Source organism: Bombina bombina, chromosome 5, assembly GCF_027579735.1.
Source record: "Bombina bombina isolate aBomBom1 chromosome 5, aBomBom1.pri, whole genome shotgun sequence".
Lineage (NCBI taxonomy): Eukaryota > Metazoa > Chordata > Amphibia > Anura > Bombinatoridae > Bombina > Bombina bombina.
In genome coordinates this window covers 333,857,712-333,879,645 of record NC_069503.1, presented here as the reverse complement: position 1 = coordinate 333,879,645, position 21,934 = coordinate 333,857,712, and the positions used below count along the sequence as shown (strand labels likewise).

At 35.1% G+C, this 21,934-nt stretch overlaps 1 protein-coding gene across 1 annotated transcript in view; it reads right to left on the bottom strand.

Annotated features, from left to right (window-relative positions):
• The window catches only part of HDAC9 (histone deacetylase 9), a 2,434,493-nt gene that overhangs the window by 601,756 nt on the left and 1,810,803 nt on the right, over window positions 1-21,934 (bottom strand). The gene's annotated exons all lie outside the window — the stretch shown is intronic.

The window sequence follows — 21,934 nt, the reverse complement described above, 5'->3', positions numbered from 1 at the left end:
TTAAGTAGATGAAAACGTGTAAATTCACATGTATGCAATATTTTTTTAAAAAAAAGTGTTATAGGGCTCCATGTACTAAGCAGTCAGCGAGCTACCCGCAACAAATCTCGCGTCCAAACTCGCAAACTGATATGTACAAAGCCGTCAATTATGTAAAAACTCGCATCTTTAAAATTGCGAGCGTACTTATCCGCCATACCTCGCTACCTCTCCATTTTTTACTGTAATTAGACACATTTGACCACCAACTCGCCAAAAACGAATGTACTAAAAAATCTATTTGTCCGCTCGCGTCAATCTCCGCCCCCACCTCGTTATTTTTGCCTCGCCACCTTTTAGGTGGCGGGCAAGGTACAAAACAATAGGAAAGCCACTAGACGCCAGTCTATACATATATAAAAGGCAGTAATATCAGCATTGTACTTACATTGTTCATTTCAGCAGCTATGGAGAGAATTCTGTTTTTGTTTATTCTCCGTTTGATGCAAATCCGGGCTAGAAGACAGAATACTGGAAATGTAGCTAATCGTATCGTTAGAAGAAGGAGAGTTCGAGTCCCCCGTGTATTCCTTCCACGGGTTGGTTTGCACGGCCTTTCTGACCGAGAGATCATACAAAGATTCCGGCTTGATCGTGAATCGATATTACACCTGTATCGAGAGATTGAAGATCATTTGGAGCCGATGACTGCTCGTTCACAAGCTATTCCGGGACTTCTGAAACTATTAGCGGCATTGCATTTTTTTGCAACAGGCTCCTTTCAGGCAGTTTCTAGCGTCATTATTGGAATGAGTCAATCTGCTTTTTCACGCCACTTATCCAAAGTAATAGGGGCTATGATGGTTATTTTTCATCGATATGTTTGTTTGCCATCTACCCCTGAAGAATGGCAATCTATCAAGTCAAATTTCTATAGGATGGCTGGGATGCCCAATGTCCTAGGTGCCATAGACTGTACCCATGTTGCTGTAAGACCACTTCAAGCTTGTGAGGAGATCTATAGGAATAGAAAGCATTTCCATTCCTTGAATGTCCAGATGGTCTGTGACCCCAACATGAGGATTATCAGTGTCCGTTCTAACTTTCCTGGCTCCTGTCATGATTCTTACATTTTAAGGCAGACTGGGTTATACCGGAAGTTCGAGGAGGGAAATATGCCTGACGGATGGCTTCTAGGTAAGCATAACTGGCGTCTAATATGTCTCTCATTTCAATGTACCAAAATTGCACCCAATTTGTCGACTGTAATCTGTATAGTTTAATTGTATTGTATAGTTCTGAATCTTTATAATTATTCTTATATTAATATTTATATTTATTATATCTTCTATTAGGAGATGGAGGGTACTCATGTACAGAATGGCTGTTGACTCCCTATAACAACCCACAGTCCAGAAGTCAAGTACGTTTCAATGAAGCTCACCGATCTACCAGGGGGATTATTGAGAGGACTTTCGGTCTTTTGAAAATGCGGTTTCGATGTCTTGATCGTTCTGGTGGTGCTATGCAGTATGCACCAGAGAAAGTTGAAAAAATTATATTGGTTTGCTGCATACTGCACAATATTGCAATTAAAAGAGGCTGTCCATTAGAAGATGAAGATCCAATAGATGCTGATGATTTACCAGAAGAAATATGTGTAGAACAAGCTAATAGGCGTGGAAATGCAACAAGGGACATGGTTTCAGAACAATATTTTGTGTTTGAGGATTAAAGTTTCAGTTGATCAATAAAAAACTTTCTTTATTAACTTGTCTCCATTTTTTTAAAAAAATTAAGGTTATTAAAAATCACTCATGATAAACAGTTAAATACATAACAGTTGTTGCTCTTCAATTATCAAAGGTTTCAAATTAATAAAGTTTGTGATCAAAGTTATTACAGACAATATTATAGGTAATACATTGTCTTTGTGACATCACAATAAGTGTCTACAGCTGCTCTCACTCTTTTACATATGTGATTATTGTAATGTAATCCCTCCATAGCTGATGCTAATTCATTGTATTGTGTCATTGAATTGTAGCTGTAACAAGCGACAGTATATTCAACAGTGCTTTATGTTATCAGATTGGATTTTTGAGTTAAAAAAGACTTGCTAATTTTATTTGTTTTATTCTAACCTCTATTTTTAACAGCTACTAGGTTTTCCCATATTCAAATAAATACCTTAAGGGCTTGCTCTTAGCACTTATTTTCTTAACCTTTATAATATATTTTAGCATTCAAGATTTGTTAAAAGAATAGTGGCATATAGAAAATAATGGCAAAATAAATTATTTTATTACAAAATTATAATCTTTAAACATTATATATTAACAATTGTAAACCAAAGTAACTTTTAATACATATAAACACATCTGAAAAAAAAGGAAATGTTTAGAAACCAAATAACAATTGTAAACCAAAATAAATTCTAATACATATAAACACATATGAAACAAAGAAAATGTTTAGAAACAAAATAACAATTGTAAACCAAACAACATTTTAATACATATAAACACATCTTAAAAAAATTAAATGTTTAGAAACAAAATAAAAATTGTAAACCAAAATAAATTTTAATACATAAAAACACATCTGAAACAAATAAAATGTTTAGAAACAAAATAACTATTGTAAACCAAAGTATAAATGTTAATAAATATCAACACATCTGAAACAAAGAAAATGTATAGAAAACAAATATCATTTGTAATAACTATAAACATCGATATTTACAAACCTTCATAAAATACATTAATCTACATATACATTATATTTTTCTCTATTTTTCGGGGATACCTATCTATATCAATGCGCTAATGATTGACATAACGATTAATCACGTCATCGTCTAACATGTCGCGTCCTGAACCTTTTGGTGCTGGAGAATTGGTGATATTAGTTTATGCCATGGATAAATATTTCCCTAAACGGATTGGTGGTGTGAGGGGAGTGAGACAGGAATGCAGAGACAAAATTATATACGAGATGCTGAGAAGAATGCATCGTATTTCAAAAATTAAAAGAACAAGACGACAGTGTCTTAGAAAATATAGTGATTTGAAGAGAAGAGAACCGAAGTACTATAAATCGATTCGAAGATTGATAAGGACATGTAAGTTTCAAAATTATATATGAAATAATTTTTAATTAAAAATAAAAAGGGTTTATTTTTGAACTGCGTCATCATTGACGAATCCAGGAAAATAATATTTTCTGAGTGTTACTTTGACTATATTAGTATATACAATTGCAAAAAGTTACAAAAGTAAGCATGCAGAACTGAGTTAGTAGATTCAAATTTAACTATATTACTATATACACTTAAAAGGTTAGAAAACTTAGCATACAAAAATGAGTTAGTAGAGTAAAATATAACTATATTAGTATATACCATTGAAACATGCAGAACTGAGTTAGTAGAATAAAATATAAATATATTACTATATAACATTGAAACATGTTAGAAAAGTAAGCATGCAGAACTGAATGTTTTGAAAACAAAAAATTACTTGGAATAATTCATTAAAAAATGTTATTACAAATTTTTATTATATATATATGTTTATAGATATGAGAAGTAGGAGAATGAAGTGTGCACACCCACCACGCTACTTAAGTTCAATGTTGGTGCAAACACCCAGAAGTGAAGCTCTTTCTCCACCTTTGCCAATATCACTATTGGATATTGAATTATCTCCAAATCCATATGAAATTTGTCATAAAAACACACAGACAGGTAATGACTTATTTAAATTTTAAATCATATATTTTAGGTTTTGGCTTAAAAAGTTTTAGCATGCAATATTAATCAAGTTGCTAATTTACTTCTATTATCATTTTTTTCCTCATTAACTTTCTATCTTTATTTGAAAAAGAAGGCATCTAAGCTAAGGAGCCAGCCAATTTTTGGTTGAGCACCATGGACAGCACTCTTTGATTGGTTCTGTCCAATTAGCAAGTACAACACAGTTGGTTCACCAAAAATGGGCTGGCATCTAAACTTAGATTCTTGCTTTTCAAATAAAGATACATAAGAATGAAGTAAAATTGAAAGTTTATTTAAATTGCATGCACTATCTGAATCATGAAACTTAGAAATTGGGTTCTGTGTCCCTTTTAATGATTATTATTATTATTGTTTTAAATAATATATACAAGGTTTTTGATTTAATAGTTTTCTATCTTTATCTTTGTAATTTCGTTCATAGATATTACCATGGAAGACATGGAAACTAGTATGGAAATGGAAGAATTTCAAAATCCTGATAGTGTGACAATATTTGAAGCATTGACTTCAGATGATACTCAACCAAGGATAGAAGTTTTACCAACAATGATGTTAGATAAAGGTATGTTTCATACTCAGTAATCTTAAATCTAAGAAAATCCAAGTTTTAACTAATACATATTGTATATTTCAAATAGGAGTTGGCTCAGATGAAAGCTTTAAAGGAGTGGACATAAGTGTAGAAGCTAATATAGTAGATAACGTAGATAACAGCACATCAGGAGGTAATATTTGTGATGAAAAACCCTATCATACATTGAATATGTATATGAAAATTGAATTAAAATTTGCTTTGCATTTATTTTTCTACAGATTTATCTTCAACATCAACTATTGAAACTGCAGACAAAAGTACTCAGAGTTGTCTAGAAGATCATGTTAAACAAAAAATTTCTAAAATTAGGGCAACTTTGGGAATGTTAATGGAGCAAGTAGATTTTTTATACCGTAAATATGTAATTTGATTTCATTTTTTGTTTTGTCATGATTAATAACTGAGAAAAACTTTTGTGTTGAAGAATCAAAAGTGAGTTTGAATTTATGTAAATAAACGTTATTTTTGGCCATAAAAAAATTTGTCTTTATTAAATAATAACATTTTAAACTTAAAGGGACACTGTATCCAAATTTTATCTTATGTGATTCAGATAGAGCATGCAATTTTAATCAACTTTCAAATGTACTCCTATTATCAAATTTTCTTCATTCTCTTGGTATGTTTATTTGAAAATCAAGAATTTAAGATTAGATGCCGGCCCATTTTTGTTGAACAACCTGGGTTGTCCTTGCTGATTGGGCAGCACCAATAAACAATTGCTGTCCATGGTTCTGAACCACACATTTGCTGGCTCCTCAGCTTAGATGCCTTCTTTTTAAAATAAAGATATCAAGAGAACGACGAAAAATTGGTAATAGAAGTAAATTAGAAAGTTGCTTAAAATTGCATGCTCTATCTGAATCACAAAAGAAAAAATTAGAGTACAGTGTCCCTTTAAAATACACAAAAAATAACTTAGTAAACAATATACAGATTAAAAAAATGAACAGTGACTAACATTTTAAACTTAAAGGGACACTGTATCCAAATTTTATCTTTTGTGATTCAGATAGAGCATGCAATTTTAATCAACTTTAATCAAAATTGCATGCTCTATCTGAATCACAAAAGAAAAAATTAGAGTACAGTGTCCCTTTAAAATACACAAAAAATAACTTAGTAAACAATATACAGATTAAAAAAATGAACAGTGACTAACATTTTAAACTTAAAGGGACACTGTATCCAAATGTTATCTTTTGTGATTCAGATAGAGCATGCAATTTTAATCAACTTTAATCAAAATTGCATGCTCTATCTGAATCACAAAAGAAAAAACTAGAGTACAGTGTCCCTTTAAAATACACAAAAAATAACTTAGTAAACAATATACAGATTAAAAAAATGAACAGTGACTAAATAATACAAAATGTTCACTCCAGACGTGGCCTATTTGGGTCTGTTGTAGCCTCCCTTTCACTGACAATAGCCAACAGAGATTGTAATGTCCTTTCGCTGATGGTTAAAGCTCTGTTAATTTGATGGTTTTTCTCTTCATCCATCTGCCTCTGCCACTGGAACATCTCTCTTTGCAGCTGTAATTTCTGCATCTCTATCTCATTCCTTTGCATTTCTATTTCCATATTTTTTTCTGACAGAGCAGCCCAGTGGTCAATATTTGTGTTAATAATATGTTGCATTTCTCTGTGGTCCTCTCTGTATTGCCTTGCCAGTGTCAACATTTCCCTCAATGCAACATCGCCCAATAGTCCTTCTGCCGGTGTATTGTCCATATTTACACCACCTGTTTGCAGTGCAATTGGTGGTGCCTGTGTTTCAACAGGTTCCTCAATGTTTTCTGGTGTGTGAATTTCATCCGGTTGCGCATCTCCCAAATCTTCAAGAATATCTGGAGTCTCACTTCCATCATTCCCTCCTGGTGGTTCATCTTGAATGGGATTTTCCACTATCGGCATGAAATTGATAGTGATCTCCCTTGATGAGTTTTCTTCTTCTAGATCAAGACATAACAAATTGTTAGTAAATAAAAATAAATTGTTACAAAAACACTTGCAGAAATAGAGTAGAAGGAGAGAGCTGATACAACCGTCATACACCAATATATATTTATACATATGTGATACATACCATCAAATAATGGAGATGAATGTCCAGTCAATCGCTGGAAAAGACGTCCCAAATCACCTATAAAAAAATAAATAACATAAAAATAAATAAATAAAATGTTTTTTTGTCAATGTAACGATATATTCAAAATTATTAATGGAAATGTATTTTGCAATTAACTGGACACTGAAGCAAAAATAATCTTTTTGAGAATAAGATATATTGCATGGAATTTTTATCAGCTTTCTTATGTAATACTATGATCAATTCTCAAAAAGAAAATAATGATAAATTTTAAAACCATTAGAAAGTTGATTAAAATAGCATGCATGCTCTACACGAATCCTCATTTAAAAAAATTGGTACAGTGTCCCTTTCATGAAAATCTATGATCATTGCTATTTGAACTTCAAATTACATTCCATCTGTAAAAGATCTCGAAATAGAATATGTCAATAATGACATTTGACATTTAAATGATAAAAGAGATAAAACACACAACATTGAAATTATTAATTTGTAAAGTACTTACCAGTTGCTCTACCAACACCAGTTTGTGGAGTGCTGGTCCTTAGATCAGGTAGTGTGTCCGCCGAGGAAGTTGTGTGTGTAACATTAGATGATGAGCGTATTAATTGTCCATGTGTAAAACTGGCCGAAGGTCTGGAAACAGCTGCACTGGGTGGTCTTGAAACCGCAGAAGATGAAGTAGAAGTAGAACAAGTGGGCACTTCGTTACTCCTCACAGGCTCTGCTTGTGATGTTGGCATCGCTTTAAAAAAAAAAAATTAAAAAAAATTAGGTTTATTTTTATTTCTAGTTGAAACTGAAAGCTAAAAGTGTTAATAATAATAATTACAGCAGAGAATGCATTTATAAACATCTTTCTAATTTAATTATATTATCTAATTTGTTTTATTCTCTTGATATTCTTTGTTGAAAAGCATTTGATTGATGCACAAAGAAGCCTCGTGTGATTGGCTCAACATGTGTATTTATTTTTCTTCAACTAAGAATATCTAGAAAATGAAGCCAAAGAAATAATGGAAGTAATATGTTGTTTAAATTTCAATTCTCTATCCGAATCATTAATAAAAGATTTTGGGTTTAGTGGCCCTTTAAAGGGACATGAACAAATATAATTACCTTTACAAATTGCATAAGAAAATGCTTTTTCAAAAATATTTAAATGTATTATATTTTTGCATTCATTGGATTTTTATACTTTGAGGAAAAGCAAATCTATACAGGCACAGTAAATGATCATTGGTTGATGCACATAGATGGTTCATGTGACTGCGTCAACTATGTGCATAGCTATATCTGAAAAAAGTATGTTTATAAAGCGGAGAACAATTTGGAAAGATGTTAACAATAATATTCTATAGTCAAATAACGCAACAATCCCTTATACATATATGCGACATAAATGATTACAGTATTTGGGGCCTAAATGGCTTGTACAATCCCTTATACATATATGAGACATAAATGATTACAGTATTTGGGGCCTAGATGGCATATAGGATACTAAAGCGTAAGAAGTCAGATAATGTTATTTTAAAGAAATATATATTGGAGACAATGACCTATCATAACTTTAAAAAAAACATTTACGTCAACTATGTTGTACATTTACCTCTTAAATCACTGTCACAATCATCCGTTATGCCAGTGATGATCTCTGGTCCCAGACGCTGAACAAGCTTCTGCTCATAGTCATTGAGGTCGGCCACATATGCTGGTCCACCTCCGGTAGCACGTGCCGAATTTTTTTCTCTGGCCAATTTAGCTTTGGCGAAGCGTTTAATGTCGTTGTAACGCTTCTTCAGCTGATCGACATCCTTTTTTCCTGGACCCTGGGCACTAACAGCGTCGCTGATCCTTTGCCAGATCTGCTTCCTTCTAGAAAAATTTGTCTGTTTGACACGACATCCAAACAAATAATCATAAGAGTCAATAATCATGTCAATCAAAACGACGTTTTGCTGATGAGAAAAGTGAGGATTCTTGGATTTTTAAGCGGTTTCAGATCCAGATGAAGCCATATCGAAATTGTAAATAAAGATCGTCTACTATGACGTTCATGACACCTTACATGTCACGTGTTAACAATTGGCCAGACAATTGAACTGAAAGTTAAGTACATCAGCTTATTCGCGGCGAGCGAGGCGTCAAATTTATCAATATTCCGCCACTGCTCGCGGCGGGCTAGAGGTGTCTATTTATTGTGGGATTATTAGTACATAGCTACAGCGGACACCATTTCGCCTGCGGCGAGTAACGGCGAGTTTAGCCGCGTCTAAAATGACGGATGAATTGACGGCTTAGTACATGGAGCCCATAGTGTGTTCTTGTTTTGTCATTTTAGCAACGGCTATCTTAATGCCCCTCTACCCGTCAAACCTGCAGCTTGAAGTTATCTCTTCACAGTTGAAAGTGAGACTTGCTTTCTTTTACTACTGTTAAAGGGATTGGAAACCCACATTTTTCTTTCATGATTTGGATAGAACATACATTTATAAACAACTTTCCAATTTACTTCTATTATTAAATTTGCTAAATTCTTTTGTTATCCTTTGCTGAAGCAGCAGCATCACAGTACTGACAGCTAGATGAACACATCTAGTTAGCCAATCACAAGAGACGAATCAGCAGCTAGCTCCCAATAGTGTAGGATATGTGCATATTCATTTTCAAAAAGGGATACCAAGAGAACGAAGCACATTTGAAAATAGAAGTGATTTAAAAGCGTCTTAAAATGACATGCTCTCTCTGAATCATGCAAGTTTAATTTTGACTTTTCTATCCCTTTAAACTGTATTTGAAGCTTTTGTCATGTGAGTTGTCTATCACACAAGCTGTTGACTCTCAGACACTTGTCTTCTTATTCTCTTATTGCTTTGGTCTGTCAGACCTTTTCCTATCTGAGTTTCCACTAGTTTATTAGTGCCCTTTGATGTGTAGGAAACTTTACTCAATAACAACCTGGCTTTCTTTACACTTTCTCTAAAGGAAAGACTGATACTTTTAAAGGTTATAATGGTCTAGATACATATTTTTCAGTTTTTGGTAACCTAAACTTATTATTTAAACCTCTGGCAGTTTATCCCTTAACTATGTAACATTTCAGGTTATTTACTGTATTTGAACTGCACTTTATTTCATGAAAACCAAGTATCAGCAAAACTTTTTTTTGTGGCACTTGAAATCCCTGATTGCCAGTGTTGTTTACCACTGTTGCTTGTGTGCTGTGGAGCAGGACCCAACCCATGGGGGAGACTTTGATGGGATTAATCTTTAAGTGGGTGCTGCTGAGAGTGATGGCAAGGGAAGCTACAAAGCTGAGCCTGGTAATGGGTTGAAGTGTTAGGTGGGCTCCTTTGAGGGCCAGTGTTTTTAATTTGTTTAATGCCACAAAACTTAATAATGTCTTTAGGATTTTTGTTATGTATCTTCCAGATACCAAATTTTTCAAATAGCCCTTCCTAATATTTTTATACATGTTCACCTAAACGTGTACTCAGGTTTCTAATTGTACGGCCTAAATATTGTATGTGGCATGAACATTCCAAGAGGATTATATTTATCTCTTGGAATGTTCATGCCACTTACAATATGTAGGCTGTACAACTAAAAACCGTTTAGGCAAACATGTATACTTAACAAAAATCCTAAAGACATCATTAAATTTTGAAATTTATTTTTATTTATTTTTGAAATTAATACTTTGATCCCACATGGATTAAAAAAAGACTTTAAATTTATTATTTTTTTATAATTATGTTTTATATTGTGGATTATCAAAGTTATCATCATTAACTTACACATTTTAATATATTCCATTTTTAATTCAATTTAATTTGAAATTAAAATTTTAACTACATTTAATATTTTTATTATTAATATATATTTATATATGATATTTTATATATATATATTTATATATATATATATATATAATTTCCAGAGGACAAGCACTCGCCGTTGTTTTAGCAATAAATCATTTAATACTAACACTATTAATTGATTTATTGCTAAAACAACCGCGAGTGCTTGTCCTCTGGAAATTCTATATATTTATTGTATTTGACGTGCACCCCGGCTGCTGCTTGGTGAGGAGGTTGCGTGCTGGATCCCATATTTGACTATATATATATATAAGAAAACCAGATCCTAATTCTCCTGTTGGTGTGGTGGCTTTGGACTGTGGCTGAAGCCATATGAAGTGGAGAGGGTGGTGCACTGCCCTTCTGTCCTCTTCTTGTTGCCGTTTCACAGATAACAACATGCCTGGTATATAGTGCCATATCTCCCATTCCCTCCCTGTACAGTATCTAGCTGACCTACTTCATACATCCTTAAAAGATCACTCTCCTGAAATGCTCACCAGCATCTAAATAAATGTTGTTCTCAAAGAGATCAGCATGTTACTGTCATTCACGGAGCTTTAAATCAATACCCAATGCAGCGGTATGGTCCTTTTGTGGCTTTATAAAGAAGGAGGGATATATCACATTTTTGTAGTCAATATGACTGGTTGTAACAAACTTCTTCATAGACTAAATATTTTTGTTGTTAAGTGTTTTCAACTGAAATGTGAGGTAGCCCTAGGTTTTTAGGGTAACTTACTTTCCGTAGTTGTTACCAAATCTTCACTCTTTTTGTTTACCTGTATATGAGGGATTACACTGTATATAAGGAATTGCAAGTAAATTACCATCCCACAAATTTAGCATCCAATACCCCAATTAAAGTGGAAGGATTTAGAACCTAAACTTTTATATCTGATTCCACTGATATTTATATGTAAAATCCTTCCCTGGTGTGTAAAATACTATGTTTGGCTCAACAATATTCTAGCTGGCTCCTAAATTTCATATAAATTTGTCAACCCCTGCCTTTGACCTTGGAGTGGGGGTTGACGAAAAGGTGCAGGGGTCAGAGATATGCCTCCCCCCTTTACAGAGAGTACCAGAATGGCCACTTGCCACTTTGATCATCAGCCCTCTCCTTCGCATTCTACTCCCTGTGTATGGTACTGCAAATCACAAGACAGGTAATCAGAAATTTGAGGTGGTCAAACCATTCTTAAAGGACCACTCAATAGAATTGCATAATTGACACATGCATAATAAAAAGACAATACAATAACACTTACTCTGCATTTCAAATGAGCAGTATATTTTTTTATGACAATTTTTTTTATTTTCTTCCATTATCCAGCCCCCTGTATCATGTGACAAACATCAGCCAATCACAGACTAGTATACATATGCAAATGCTCAGTATGATTTTTTTCCCCCCTAGAAAGTGTGAATATAAAAAGACTGTGCAAAATTTGATAATGGAAGTAAATTGGAAAGTGTCTTAAAACTGCATGCTCTTTCTGAATCATAAAAGTTTATTTTGACTCGAGTGTCCCTTTAAAGCATTATGTCCAGTGTTAAATCACTACTTTGTGCATTGTGGGCAATCAACTTGCTTAAAGGGACAGTGTACACCAATTTTCACATAACTGCATGTAATAGACACTACTATAAAGAAAAATATGCACAGATACTGATCTATAAATTGAGTATAGAACCTTTAAAAACTTAATTAGAAGCAAAAAAGTTTAGCGCTGCTGATGAGGTTGACTGGAACACCCTTTGAAATAGGCTTGAGAGCAAAAAGAGCAGACCCCCCCCTGCATATGAAAAGACAGACAACATAAACTGGAGCCAGCAGGAGTCTGTAAATGTGTGTATACATCTGGCACTGTGGGGCTTGGTTAGGAGTCTGAAAATCAGCACAATGTTCCTAAAAAATAAGTAAAACATCTAGTGTACAATGTCCCTTTAAATCCCTGCTTTGTGTATTATTATAGGTAATCAAGAGGTCAATCAGTGCTGCTGATGTCACACACCAGTGATTTAACCCCTTGACTGCCCATGTTTCTGGCATTCAATGAGGTTAAATCATTGTTACACTTGGTTATGGGTAATGGGGGTTAAATTAATGCAGTATGTATTGCAGATAACAAATGGGCTATATCCCTAAATGTGTAAATATTAGCGCTGCGGAATCTGTTGGCGCTCTACAAATAACCGATAATAATAATAATAATAATAATAATAATAATAAACACTGGTTTTGGAATCTGGAAACTAGGGTTCAATCCTCAGAAGGAATAATTTTCCACTTTAAGATTTAGATTGAATCATGATTTAGATTGAACCATCCTAAAAAAATACCACACATAGGGCTCATTTGCATTGAGCTGTAATTAGGTTTGCATGTGCTCGCAAACCGATAAATATGCTGTCGGAAGCAATATCGTTCACCAACTGCTTCCAACGGCCCGTTATACCTCAATTTTTACAACTGGACTCCATCTGCCAAAAATATTTTTATGTCCCGTACAAAGTATCAGAAGCCGCTAATCTATAAATAATACCAGGTTTCCAATGACCTCACAAACATTTAATACACTGTCGGAGGCTGCCGATACATTGAGAAACATTACACCCAGCTCAACTAGGTGTAAAATAGGAAAAAGGAGCTTTTTGAGATCTATTTCCTATTGAAATCTAACCCGCCAACCAAAAATAAACCTGACACGTCAAAACCCTTCTATCCACCATCCCCCACATCACAACTAATAAGAAATGTATTAACTACTAAACCGCCAACCCCCCACATCGTAACTAACAATAAAAGTTATTAACCTCTAAACCACCATTACCCCCCCAAATCGCAATTAACAATAAAAGTTATTTACCTCTAAACCGCCATCTCCCCACAATGCAAAGTACCTATTTAAATTATTAACCCCAATCCACCATCCCCCCACAATGCAATCTACCTGTTTAAACTATTAACCCCTAATCTGCCATCCCCCCACAATGCAAAGTATTAATCTAATCACTAAGCCCCCTAACCTAACACCCCCTAAGTTAACCCCATTACATAAAAAAAAGACTATTGAACTAATAAATTAAACTACCAAAATTAAAAATCCTAATCTAAAATTTAAATAAAAATCCTAACATTACATTAAAAATAAAACCTTCAATTTAATTTAAATACAAAAGCTAAGATTACTTAAAATAAAAATCACAAAAAATAAAAAAATAAACTAAATTATCAAAAATAATAACATTTAAACTTAATCTAATACCCCTATAAAGAAAAAAAAGCCACCCCAAAATAAAAACACCCCCTAATCTAATACTAAACTACCAATAGCCCTTAAAAGGGCCTTTTGTAGGGCATTGGCCTAAAGCGATCAGCTCTGTTACCTTAATAAATTTACCCCCTAACAGTAAACCCCCCCACCCAACCAACCCCCCAAAATAAAAAAACTAAGTCTAAACAAACCTAAGCTACCCATTGCCCCTAAAGGGGCATTTGTATGGGCATTGCCCTTAAAAGGGCAAACAGCTCTTTTGCTGCCCATTCTAAAAACCCTAATCTAAAAAAAAACACCCTAAAAAATAAAATAAAAAACCTAAAACTAACCCCAAAAAATGTACTCACCGTTCCTGAAGTCCGGACATTCATCTTTATCCAGGTGGCAACAATTCTTCATCCAGGCAGCGAAATCTTCATCCAGCGTGGGGACAACATCTATCTTCTTCCTGGAGGTGCAGAGTGGTCTTCTGATGCTTGGAGCTTTCTTCGGCGGCAGCGCGGTCATCTGACGTGGAGCCTCCTCTTCATGTGATCGTATGCCGCACACTGAAGCTTGAATGCAAGGTACTTGTTTTATATTTGGGGTACTTTGCATTCCTATTTGTTGAAATATTCAAATCAGCCAATAGGATGAGAGCTGCTTAAATCCTATTGGCTTTCATCTTATTGACTGATTTGAACATTTCAGCCATTAGGAATGCAAGGTACCCCAATATAAAATGGGTACCTTGCATTCAAGCTTCATGCGGACAATTGCATGAACAGGAGGCTTAAGGCATCGGAAGACCACTCCACACCTCCAGGAAGAAGATAGATGTCGTCCCCGTGCTGGATAAAGATGTCACAGCCTGGATGAAGACTTGTCGTTGCCTGGATAAAGATTGATGTCCTGACTTCAGCAATGGTAAATACATTTTTGGGGTTAGTTTTAGTTTTTTTATTTTATTTTTTGGGGTGTTTTTTTTTTTTAGATTAGGGATTTTTTTAATGGGCAGCAAAAGAGCTGATGGCCCTTTTAAGGGCAATGCCCATACAAATGCCCCTTTAGGGGCAATGGGTAGCTTAGGTTTTTTTAGACTTAGGTTTTTTTATTTTGGGGAGTTGGTTGGGTGGGGGCTTTTACTGTTAGGGGGTACTTTGTAATTTATTTAGGTAATAGAGCTGATCGCTTTAGGGCAATGCCCTCTTGGCAGTTTAATATTAGAATAGGGGGAGTTTTTATTTTGGGGTGGCTCTTTTGTTTTTATAGGGTTATTAGATTAGATTTAAATTCTATTATTTTGGATAATGTCATTTATTTTTTTATGTATTCTTATCTTTTGTATTTAAATTAAATTGTAGGTTTTATTTTTTATGTAATTTTAAAAATTTGAATTAAATTTTAGATTAGGATTTTTAATTTTGGTAGTTAATTAATTTATTAGTTTAATAGTCTTTTTTTATTTTATGTAATGGGGGTTTACTTAGGGGGTGTTAGGTTAGGGGCTTATTGATTAGAATAATACTTTGCGTTGTGGGGGGATTGGGGATTAGGGGTTAATAGTTTAAACAGGTAGATTGCATTGTGAGGAATGGCGGATTAGAGGTTAATATTTTAAACAGATAGATTGCGTTGTGGGGGGATGGTGGATTAGAGGTTAATAGTTTAAACAGGTACATTGGAAACAAGCCCATACTCAGATCAATAAGCAGCAACTTAGTGCAATGGTAAATTCATAAGTTGGGAGGGACTTGGGAAGCCTGGGTTTTATTTCTGGGTAAAGAATATTTTGATATTTTCATTAGGGGTTAAACATGCATTTGTATTTTTTTTATTTATTTATTTATTTGTAATTGTACAAAACTCCCCTTGTTTCAATATGAATCATAATCACGTTATTTGGGCTGGTATTGTGATTTCGTGGATTAGGCGGTCATTTTCTACAAAATTGTATATATGCAAATGTTATTTTTTATAATTTTGATCTGCTGATTTAAGTGTAATATATTGTTTAATTAATTGTTTGTTTTAAGCGCTTAGGTATTTAAATAGTTAATATAACAGATATATCCAGTCAGATTGGGACTGGACCTATAAAAGAAGAAGAATCACAACAGATGGTATCCTTTGACAAAGCCATCATGGTGAAAAGTTTTTCAGCAAGATATCACCAGGTAGGAACATCATATGACCATTGTAACATTCGGAGAGACTTTCACCTCTTTACACTCGGTTCCTGTGAGCTATTGAGCTTTTGAACCCTGTTTCTATTGTGGTATTATGTTGCTTTTGGTGTCAATATTTGTGCCCTGAGTGACTTTAAATTGTTTAAATTGTGGAATAAATTTATATTTGATTCCAGTTCCTGTTTTGCCGGAGTGATTTAGAAAGAGCGCAATTTTTTGAGCTAGTGTAGCCCAAGACCACGTGTGTTTTAACAAGAGTATTTTAAATTAAACTCCATTTAAAACTGTTTTGCACTGTTGGTTGTCTTTCTCTCTTTGAGGTTAACTACAAGCAAGTTTCAACTATTAGATACAAATTTCCTCTTACATTAAATCCTGTTGTTGCACAGCAGTAAGACTATAGGTTTGGAATTTGGATACCAGTTTTCAATCCTGAGTAGTTTAACTCCAAGCAAGTTGCAACTATTGAATACACTCACTTAAGAATCTTTCGGCTAAATTTAGAGTTTGGCGGTAGCCGTCAAAACCAGCGTTAGAGGCTCCTAACGCTGGTTTTGGGCTACCGCTGGTATTTAGAGTCAGTCAGGAAAGGGTTTAACGCTCACTTTGCAGCCGTGACTTTTCCATACCGCAGATCCCCCTACGCCATTTGCGTATCCTATCTTTTCAATGGGATCTTTCTAACGCTGGTATTTAGAGTTGTGGCTGAAGTGAGCGTTAGAAATCTAACGACAAAACTCCAGCCGCAGAAAAAAGTCAGTAGTTAAGAGCTTTCTGGGCTAACGCCGGTTTATAAAGCTCCTAACTACTGTGCTCTAAAGTACACTAACACCTATAAACTACCTATGTACCCCTAAACCGAGGCCCCCCCACATCGCCGCCTCTCTATTAAATTTTTTTAACCCCTAATCTGCCGCTCCGTACACCGCCGCCACCTACGTTATCCCTATGTACCCCTAATCTGCTGCCCCTAACACCACCGACCCCTATATTATATTTATTAACCCCTAATCTGCCGCCCCCGCTATCGCTGACCCCTGCATATTATTATTAACCCCTAATCTGCCGCTCCGTATACCGCCGCAACCTACGCTATCCCTATGTACCCCTAATCTGCTGCCCCTAATACCGCCGACCCCTATATTATATTTATTAACCCCTAATCTGCCGCCCCCAACGTCGCCTCCACCTACCTACAATAATTAAAAAAAATGTAGGTTGCGGCGGTGTATGGAGCGGCAGATTAGGGGTTAATAATAATATGCAGGGGTCAGCGATAGCGGGGGCGGCAGATTAGGGGTTAATAAGTGTAAGGTTAGGGGTGTTTAGACTCAGGGTACATGTTAGGGTGTTAGGTGCAGACTTAGGAAGTGTTTCCCCATAGAAAACAATGGGGCTGCGTTAGGAGCTGAACGCTGCTTTTTTGCAGGTGTTAGGTTTTTTTTTCAGCTCAAACTGTCCCATTGTTTTCTATGGGGGAATCGTGCACGAGCACGTTTTTGAAGCTGGCCGCGTCCGTAAGCAACGCTGGTATTGAGAGTTGCAGTGGCGGTAAATATGCTCTACGCTCCCTTTTTTGGAGCATAACACAGCCATTCTGTGAACTCTAAATACCAGCAGTATTTAAAAGGTGCGGGGGGTAAAAGCATGCGTAGCTAACGCACCCCTTTGGCCACAGAACTCTAAATCTAGCCGTTTGGAAGTTACCTACTTATATCAGAGCCATTTAAAGGTTTCTTTATTTACACATGGACTTTATGTGCACAGGTTTTTTCACATTGTTTTTTATTGTGTTACGTTATCTATCATTTTATTTACAATTACAAAAATCTTTAACCCCTTCACCCAAAAAGACGCATATATATATGTATATCTATATATATATATATATATATATACGTTGTGCGGTACTTTGCCTATCCATAGCGCACAACGCATATATGGACGTCTGAGCTTCAGGAAGCTCCAGCAGTCTTGGCAGTTAGTTTACAGCTGAGAGCTGGAGTTTCTGAGCTCCAGGTATCTGCCCGCATATGGAACCGGAGCGCGATCGGTGCTCTGGTTCCATATATGGGCAGATGTCAAATTGTTACACACAGTTTGTCTGTGTCACTGTGTGTAACGATCATCTGCTGGTCCCGAAGGGAGATGCGGGAGGGAATCCGGGAGGTGGGTAGGCGGCCCAGCAGCAAAGGGGGGAGGGAGAAGGGAGGCCATGGAAGTGGGATGCAGCCCTAATAAAAGAACAAAAATGGAGAGGGAGGGAAAGGGCGCTACGGTGCAGAATTTTTTGGGGTGGGGGTGTCTATGGGGTGTGTGTGGGGGCCCTAACTAATGATTGTGGGAGGGGGGGAGGTGCGGGACCACTATATTACAGAAAATTATTAAAAATTAAATAAAAATATATAAAAAAAATTATATATTTCTTATTTTCAAGCCCTAGTTAGAGGGGAGGGTTAGATAGCTGTTTGAAGGGTAAGGGGGTCCTACACTGCAGAAAATATAAAAATAATAATAATTTAATTTAAAAAAAAATGCCTTCCATTTTCATACTGGCAGACTGTCTGCCAGTACCTAAAATGGGGGTGACCAGTAGGGAGTGAGGGAGGGAAAAGAGCTGTTTTGGGAGGGGTCAGGTAGGGATCAGGGGGTAGGAAGTGTCAGGTGGGAGGGTAATCTCTACACTAAAGCTAAAATTAACATTACAGGCTACCTAATTAACCACTTCACTGCCCTAGCTTGCCAAAGAAAGTAGAAAAAACACAATTTTCATATCTGTTTTACAGCAAAGGTAGGCAATTAAACATTTCATGAATGATTACATTTTCAGCTTTACGTCCATTTAAAAGAACAGATACAAATTGTAACTTTCTCCCTACTTTAAGATGACGAGCTAAACTAATTTTTACATTTTGTTGGCCTTTGCATATTTGTATGCAAAATACATGACAGAAAAATGATCATAATTTGAACATATTGTCTAAATAAATTCATAAGTTTGTATAATGAAATGCAAGTAGAGGAAAATGTTGTGGAAACATTAAATGTTTGTACTAGGTTCATTTTATAATGCATATCATTCTTCAAGATTTTGCCCCATATCCTTATGCATGTTTAAGGACTTCAGGTGTGTTATTGCTAAAAAAAAATACAGTTTATTTATACAGTGCCTACACAGACCACCCAATAGTGTAACACAAAGACGTTGGTTAGCATACCTTGTGGCTTGTTTGCTTTATATTGCTAGTTTTAAATTGTATATTCTAGCTTTACCTTGTAAAATTACAGTCTTGACAGCTGTTGAAGGTACACATTAGTGGTTTCATTCTTAAATACCCTTTTTTAACCATTTAAAAAAATAACCATTTAAAAAAGAAAGAAAAAAAAAGCATTTCTGGTATTGCTTTAAAAATGAGAATGCGTTTTACATTGAAAGATATTTTCTTTTCGGAACAGGAAATGATGATAAACTCTTAGAAATTTCTTGTAAAAAGTGATTCAGATGGTATCCGTTTTCATTAACTTAAAAGAAAATGCTTGGATATTAAAAGAAAGGTTGGGAAGGCAAAAAGATTATTTTGACTAAAGTTACAATTTGAAATTAAAAATGTTGATATAGTATTAAAATTCTGGGTTATGGAATCACAGAGAATATATAGTTATATAGAGCCTTTTCCTTTGATAGAATCTTAATTAAAAAAATTATTAATGGGACACTAAAGTAATTTTTTAATAAGTACAAAATGCATAGCATCAATAAACAATCTATACACAAAATAAATGTTTTAAAGCAGTTAAAACTGACACTTTGATAGCATAATAAATATGGGTTTATCACATCAAGAATAACCCCCCTGAAACACTTTTAAAACATGAATTTATTTTTATTGTGTACAATTAGAGCTTTGAGTTTGCGCATTGCTCTAAGTAATCACTTTTAGTATGCAGGTAGGGCAGGCAATTTGCAGCATAGATAACTACAACATCTAAGCAGCAGAATTTCAAGAGAGAGTGGAATGAGGATAATGTTCAGAGGTATTTTACTGCAAAAATAAGCAAAATAAATAATGAGTAGACATGTGCGATTCGATCCGAATCGAAATTCGGACGAATTTGTCAAATTCGGAGATTCGGATCGATTCGAATTTCCGAATTGCAGTAGTGCCGAATCTACCGAATAAATCCGAATCGATTCTAATTTATTCGGTAGATTCGGATGGCCGTGTATTACACTAGTATTGTACAGTATACTAGTGTAATACACAGCACATCCACTTAACCAAATTCCGAAATTCTGAATCGATTCAAACCGAATCGAACCGAATTTTTCATGAATCCAAAAGAATCCGAATGAATCTGAAACAAATTAATTCGATTTCTTCCGAATTCGAATCGATCCGAACCGAAATTCGAATCGATCCGAACCGAACTGAATTTTTCGAAGCTGCACATGTCTAATAATGAGTGTAATGCAAAGTTGTTATGTTTTCATTTATTAACAATAAGAGGAGGGTACATTTTTTGTTTACTGCCCCTTTAAAGCTTTGGTTTAAAAAGTATGTGGTCCTTACAATTGTGTTATCTATTAAAATCTGTGTGTATACATATATTTATAAGGTCCTAATAGGGCTAGCAGCTTTGGGGGGGGGGGGTGGAATACTTGCCAAAAATACCTTTTGTGACAGGACATTATAGATACATTAAAATGTGTGGAGGGTAGCATGGTTAACAGTGACAGGGAGAAGGCTTAGGCACTAAACCAGTTTTTTTCTTCAGTATACACAAGAGGAACCAGTGGATGATACTTTGGAACTAACTAGAACATGCCAGCCCATACCATTAACTGGGTTATGTATAGAGGATATCAGGGAAAAAATGGATAATATTAAGGCAAATAAAACTCCAGGCCCAGATGGAATGCACCCAAGGGTGTTAAGGGAATTTAGCACTGTTATAGACAAACCTCTACTCTTAATTTTTCAAGACTCATTATCCTCAGGCATAGTACCCCAGGATTGGTGTAAAACTGATGTGGTGCCACTCTTCAAAAAGGGAAGCAGGGATGATCCAGGAAGCTATAGACCAGTTAGTCTGACATCAATAGTGGGGAAGATATTTGAAGGGATTATAAAGGGATTATATTGATGAGCACATTTGTGTAAACAAGATTATGAGTTCAAATCAGCATGGTTTTATGAGAAATAGATCATGTCAAACTAATCTAATTAGAATCTATGAGGAAGTAAGTAAAAATATAGATAAAGGGGAATCAGTTTATGTGATATACTTAGATTTTGAAAAGGCATTTGATACAGTGCCACATGAGCGATTAATGCACAAAATTAAGGGACTGGGAATAGCTAAAAATGTTTACTCATGGATAAATAATTGGATAAAAGATATGGTACTATGAGTAGTAGTGAATGGATCATACTCAGATTGGACAAAGGTAATCAGTGGAGTCCCCCAGGGATCAGTACTGGGACCTGTTCTTTTTAATATTTTTATAAATGACTTGGAGCAAGGATTAAATAGCAACATCTCTATTTTGCAGATAATATGGGCAGGTAAATGGAAAATTAGATTTAATATGGGAAAATGCAAGGTTCTACATTTTGGAATTAAAAATAAGCAGGCAACGTATTATTTAAATGAGACAAGACTTAGCCAAACAGAGGAGGAAAGGGATTTGGGAGTAGTAATAGATAACAAGCTAAAGATGGGTACACAATGCAGGGCAGCGGGTACAAAGACTAATAAGATACTAGCTTGTATTAAAAGAGGTATTGATTTAAGGAAGGAAAGCATAATTATGTCACTATAAAAATCCCTGGTAAGACAACACCTTGAGTATGGAGTGCATTTCTTGGGACCGATTGCAAAAAAAAAAGATATTGCAAAACTAGAAAAAATTCAGAGAAGGGCCACAAAGCTAAAAAAGGGGAATGGAGAATTTAAAATATGAGGAGAGACTAGCCAAAATGGGTCTGTTTTCTTTAGAAAAAAGGCATTTGAGAGGTGACATGATTACTATATATAAATATATTTAAGGCCCATATACAGTGATGGCAGAAGCTCTGTTTATTCCAAGAAAACTGTTTGTGACAAGAGGTCATAAATTAAGAAGTATAATCTCCTGCAACGGAAAG